Source organism: Gossypium raimondii, chromosome 10 (genome assembly GCF_025698545.1).
Source record: "Gossypium raimondii isolate GPD5lz chromosome 10, ASM2569854v1, whole genome shotgun sequence".
Taxonomy (NCBI): Eukaryota; Viridiplantae; Streptophyta; class Magnoliopsida; order Malvales; family Malvaceae; genus Gossypium; species Gossypium raimondii.
This window is the reverse complement of record NC_068574.1, coordinates 42,536,057-42,542,653: the sequence shown is the minus strand read 5'-3', so window position 1 is coordinate 42,542,653 and position 6,597 is coordinate 42,536,057. Positions and strand designations below refer to the sequence as shown.

The 6,597-nt window shown below is 34.7% G+C and overlaps 1 pseudogene; it reads left to right on the top strand.

The window, feature by feature from the left end:
• Positions 1-842: 842 nt before the first annotated feature.
• On the top strand, positions 843-2,934 carry LOC105774993 (F-box protein At3g07870-like; annotated as a pseudogene).
• Positions 2,935-6,597: the final 3,663 nt, after the last annotated feature.

The window sequence follows — 6,597 nt, the reverse complement described above, 5'->3', positions numbered from 1 at the left end:
AAGATCAAACCAAATAGACCAGAAATTCTTCGAAATATAAGTGTGATAAGAGTAGACGGCCCGCTCGAAATATGGGAGGGTTCGGGTAAAAATATAGACCCGAAATATGGGCTTGGGCAAAAAATGAGGCCCGTTTAGAAAACGGGCCAGGTCTCGGGCAAAATTTTTTTGGCCTAGGCCCGGCCCGGCCCGAAAATATATTAAATATATATATATTTTATTTTTAAAATATACTAGTTTTAGTTTTATTTTAAGTTTTAAGTTACAAAATGTTAGATTTTGTTACAACAATTAATACAATTAACAATTAATAATTTGATATAATTTGATAATTTTAGTAACAATTAATAATTTTAAGAACAAAATGCTAAATTTTACAAAATGTTGACTAGTACAAAAAAAAAATAATTTGATACAATTTTAATAACAATTAATTTTGATAACAATTAATTTTAATAACAAGTAGTTTTAATTTTAATAAAAATATAATTTTAATTTTAATTAAAAAACGGGTCGGGCCGGGCAGGGCCGGGCTCAGGTTTCATATTTTTTCCCCGGGCCGGGCTTGGACAAAATCTCAGGCCCATATTTCGAGCTAGGCCCGGGCCTAAGAAGCGGGCTGAAAAATTTTTTGGGCCCGGCCTGGCCCGTCCCATGGACAGCTCTAGATAAGAGGTAAAAAAATTAATTGACTCAATTAATAAAAAAGAATGAATCAAATTTTAAACTTAAAAATATATATTTGAATAAACTCCAACGTAAGTATAAGTTAACTCCACTGGATTACCCCTAACTTATATGGTACATAAATGAATAAACACAGTAGAAAAATATTCCATTTTAGGGTTCCAGAACGAAAAATTCAAAGAAACATTTACAATTTAAACTATTTCAAGCTTCTTACTTGGTAGTGTCTTACGCGTATAGAGTTCAATCCCATTTCAAGTGGAAAGAAAATTATCAGAAAATGAGAGGCTGAAAGCAAGGAGCAATGGAACCATCAAGCAACAGACATGAACCAACAGCAAACAGTTGCAGATTGTTTCAACTCCCACAGCCTTTAATCTTAGGCATTCTCTCAAGGCTTCCCATCCATGACCTTCTCCATTGCAGGTGCGTTTGCAAGAGATTCATCTCTCTCATTTCTGATCCTGAATTTGCAGGCCTCCACCTTTCAATATCACCTCTCTGCATTTTAATCAAAACTAAGCCACTCCAAAAATCTCGAAAAGGGCTCCACTTATCCCACATTTATGCTGTTGGTGCAAGTTTCCAGGTCTCCAAACTCAACTTACACCCAAATCTAATGTACCCACTTGGGATATTTCTGATATCAGTGCATGCAATGGTTTGCTTTGTTTACTTGGACCAAAAAAAGATACCCTTTCTATGTGTGTAACCCAATTTTGGGTGAATTTATCACAATTCAACCACCTTATAAGGAAAGGTGTAGGAGTCGTTTTTGGGGACTTGGTTATTCAACTGTCACTAATCAATACAAACTTTTGCACAGCTATTATCCTATAGTTGAATCGAATTATCCAATGGCTGAAATATACACCATTGGGAGTCGTACATGGAGAAGCATCGGGTTCGGAAATGCACCTACTGACCTTGTTTCTTTACCTTTCAACGCTTTCTTGAATGGAGCCCTTCATTGATATAACATTTCTTTTGGTGGTGCTGGTGAATTCATAAATTCTTTTGACATTGATACTGAGCAGTTTGGTATAGCTCCACCCCCTGATCATTTTCAGGAATTGGATAAGGTATTTACAGAATACACAACGACTGGAGTGCTAGGAGGTTGTCTGTTTATATGTTATTTTCCAGATTTCGTGGAATTTGACATTTGGGTTATGAAAGAATATGGTGTCAAGGAGTCTTGGACCAAACAATTTGTCATTAAAGATATGTACCCAAAGGGATATGGCTGGGATATCTATCAACCAATGCTTGTTTTGAGCAATGGAGAAATATTTATGTTGCTAAATAATGAGGAAATAACTTGTTACAACCAAAAGAGGAGACATATGCGAGGAGCTAAATCCTTCCGGATTCGCTCACAATTTGATGCAATTGCTTATACCCCATGCTTGGTTTCTCTCTACAATGTTGCAAAAGGAGAGCAAATTTCCAGGTATTATGTCATAATCCTGAAACTAACATATGCTTCATCCAGTGAAAGTTTAGACTTCAAGCCACAAATCCTTTTCTCATTTTTCTCCGGTATGGAATATTCATGCATTTGCTTTTGTATAAAATGTGCACAAACTAGAAATGAATCTTTTTCTCTGAGGTTTTATTTAGTTTCTTGGTGCTATAGTAGATTTCATGGTACAGAGTTGTATTGATTCATGAATATATAAATGCACCTTATTAATAGGATTAGAGTGTGAGTTCCAAAATTTTTTCCATTACCTACAGCTTGAAGATAATGCTTTTGATGCCATTTTAATGAACTTTTGTTTTCCGTTTCCATGTACAAATTACACACTTCTGTTTCATTGTATCATGGTTGTTAACTAATAAGCTGAAAAAGTTTATATAGGATGGACCAGAGTCTATGACAAGATCCTTAAATGAACATGTGAGTTTTTATTCTTTTCTTGAGTTTATACACGTCTCCCATTCAATATGCAGCCGTTTGTGATTTAGTGATACATGAAAAGTAAAGCTTTCATGCAGATTTATATGCAAGAAACGCGGAGATATGCTACATGGAAAGTAAAAAGGAGTTTATGAAGTCAAATATGGTAATTGGTAAACGAGGCCATGGAACCAACTAAATCCTTAGGGAATTATATTATGAGTGTTGACACTATTTTTTTGATAAAACGGGTCGACTTGGATTTTGAAAACGAAAATTAAAATGGGAGTCGCCACCGATCCTTTTTGATGAGGTGTGATCGGGTCATCTTGTAAAGTGGTTGTTTCTAATAAACAATTTAATTTTATTAAAACAACGATTTTGGTCCACGAAATTCAGAAAAATGGGTTCGTGAGTCGGTTACGTACAAGAAAGGATTAGCACCCTCGTAACGCCCAAAATTGGTACCTAGTTGATTAATTAATGTCTTAGTTTCGAAGATTGAAAACTTTAAAGAAATTTAAAATACGATCCTTTATTGAAATGTTGAAAATCTACGGGAAAAGGGCATATCTCACGTTAATCGAGAAAGAGAATTATATCCAATAAGTTAGGACACAATGTCTTGAATTCCCGATGTGCGAATGAATGTCGAAAATTTACTTATTTTAAAGATATTTAGCTATCTCGGATTAAAAAAGGGATTATGCCCAGTAAGTTAGGACACGATCTTTTCTTAATTCCCGAGATCGTTTAAAACTTGAGTTTGAAAAGATTCGTGTATTTAGATTTATTGCGAAAATCGAAACCTAGTAAGTTAGGGTACGACTTTCTCAAATCTAAACACGAAATTTTGTTTATTCAAAAGTCATAATTTATACATTGAATAAAAACAATTTAACGCGAAATAGTAGAAATCAAACACAATGTTAATACACGTAACAAAACAAAAATGAATTCGTAATGTAAGTATGAAAGATACGAACAATCATCAAAAATGAAATAAATAAATTTAAGATACAAACCAATCATATTATAACAAGTAAATAAACGAATAGAATTAAAACTTTCTTTTAAAAATAATAGTGAGCATGTAAATAACAATAAAGAAAATGAATAAGGTTAAAATGTAAAGAGATAAATATGTATGTATATATGTATAAATAAAAATATGTATGTATATGTGTAAATATATATATGTACATATAAGGTATAAAGTGTAAAGCATAAATAATATATAAGTATGTATATATATATAAATAAATAAATAAAATTTATGTGCGTACATGTATTTAAAAAATGTATGCATATATATTTTAAAATATAAAAACATATGTATGTACATATACATTTTGAAATTATCAAATATAAAAGGTATATGTATGTATATATATATATATATATGATAAAGTTTGGAATAAAAGAATATGTATAAGCAAATAATAATAATCAATATACAATAGGATAAATGTATTTCAAATTTAAATAAGTGAATATCGGAATATAATAAATAATAATGATACAATGCTAATGATATAATACTAATGCAATATAACAATATTAATAATGCTAAAAACTAATTAATTTAACAGGAAAATAACTAAAATAGCAAGTTGAGGATTAAATTGAAAATAAACAAGATTTTAAGGACGAAATTAGAAATGAAAAAGCACAAGAAGGACTAAAATATAAGGCGCGAAAGTGCTCAAGGGCTAAATAAGAAAATATCCCAATTATTGGGACACGTGTCCCTTCAGAGGACGCGGGACTAAATTGAAAATATTAAAAAATTTTAGGGTAAAATTTATAAACTATAAAAAGTACAAATAGGACTAGATTAAAACACCCCAAAAAGGCGGAAGGACCAAATAGGTAAATAACCTAATTATCAAAACACGTGGATCCTCTCTGTGCAGGTCGGGTCGATTCTGGTCTTGAAGCAAAACGGCGCCGTTTTGGCTATTGGTGCCCAAGCCCAAAACGATGCCGTTTCAAGGCTCTATTTAAGTTAATTTTTTTAAAAAAAATTCATTCTTCACCATTCATTTAAAAAAAACTCTCTCAAGCCCTCTTCCTCTCCCCAGAAACCGGTCAGTGATCCGACCATTCGTTATCGTGACCGGCGACCGGCGCCGCCGTCCACGGTGTTCGGAAAAACCAAACTCCCCCTTTTTGTTCCTTTTCTCGAGTAGAGCCAAGATTTGGGGTTAAAATGGCCCTAAGGATCCCCAAAATTCGAAGAACGAAGAAAAGAAAGGAAAGAAAAACTAGGGAACCCTTCGTGTTCCACCACTGCCGGAAATAAGTAAAACCTCTTCTCTTTTTCCTTTTTTATTTTGTTTTATTTTCGTATGTAAAAACTATATAAAAAGTATAATAAAATAAAAATAAAAATAAATGGTAGAAGTAAACCTTCGGGATCTTTTTTATTGATATTTTTGTTCTTTTTTTTCATTCCAAAAATCCCCCCTTTTACAATAATTTTTCATGGCTTATATAGCCATTTTACAGAGTTTTCTTTCTTTATTTTTCTATGTTGTCTTTTCTTCTTTTGTAGGTGCAAGTGGGTGGTGGAGCAGGTGGAGTTGGTGTGCTGTAGGCGACGGTGGCAGGCATGGCAGAGGCTAAAGCAACGGCTAGGGTTATGGCGGCTAGGTTTTTTTTTTCTGTTATGGTTTGGGCTAGGGCTTTTACTGTTGGGCTGATTTTGGGTTAGGTCTAGTTGGGTATTGGGTTGGTTTTATTTGGACCATATTGGGCCCCGGGTAAATTTGGGCTTGTACAGCTGCCCCTCTTTGCTCGTTGTTGTGTAACGAGAACAAGGTAAAGACCAAGAAAAACCAAATTTTCCCGGTCTCGCTGAGTCTTGACTTCTTGGTGCCTTTCTTCTTCAGATATCCTTATCGCAGTCCACTGTATCTTGTTGCTTCGATCCACTACATTGCACTTCAGAGAGATCTGACTTATAACTTTAATCTTCTTCGCAGGAACTTCAGGGGATGAGATTCGTAGTTTTAGTCTGCTCCAATGCAACGTCAGGGAGATAAGACTTGTATCTTCAACTTGCTCCACTGCAACTTCAGGGTGATAAGGTTTGAGGTATCTTCAACCTGCTCCACTGTAACTTCAAGGAGATAAGGTTTGCTATCTTCAGTCTGCTTCACTGCAACTTTAGGGAGATAAGACTTGTTATGGTGTGATCTGCTCTACTGCAACTTCAGAGAGATAAGATCTGGTATCTTTAGTCTAGTCTACTGCAACCTCAGTGAGATAAGACTTGTAGCTTTAACTTGCTTTACTGCATAAAGTCTGATGCGATCTGCTCTACTACAACTTCAGATAGATAAGATCCATCATTTTAATCCGCTCCACTGCAACTTCAGAGAGATAGGACTAGTAACTTCAATCTACTCCACTGCAACTTCAAGGAGATAATATTGATTTATTTTTAACCTATTCCACTGCAACTTCAGGGAGATAAGGTTTACTATCTTCAGTTTTAATTAACTGCAATGTCGAGGAAGTAAGATTCACTGTTGTAGCTTCAATCTATTCCACTGCACCGCCAGGGAAGTAAGATTCGCCGTTGTGGTTTCAATCTTTTCAACTGTAATGTCGGGGAAGCAAGATTCGTTGTTGTAGCTTCAATCTATTCCACTACACTGCCAGGGAAGTAAGATTCACTGTTGTGGCTTCAATCTTTTAATTATAATGTCGTGGAAGCAAGATTCGCCGTTGTAGCTTCAATATGTTCCAATGCACCGCTAGGGAAGTAAGATTCGCCGTTGTGGCCTCAATCTTTTAATTGCAATGTCGGGGAAGCAAGATTCGTCGTTGTAGCTTCAATCTGTTCCACTGCACCGCCTGAAAAAGTAAGATTCACTGTTGTAGCTTCAATTTTTTCAACTGCAATGTTGAGGAAGCAAGATTCGTCGTTGTAGCTTCAATCTGTTCCACTACACCACCAGGGAAGTAAGATTCGTTGTTGTGGCTTCAATCTTTTTAAT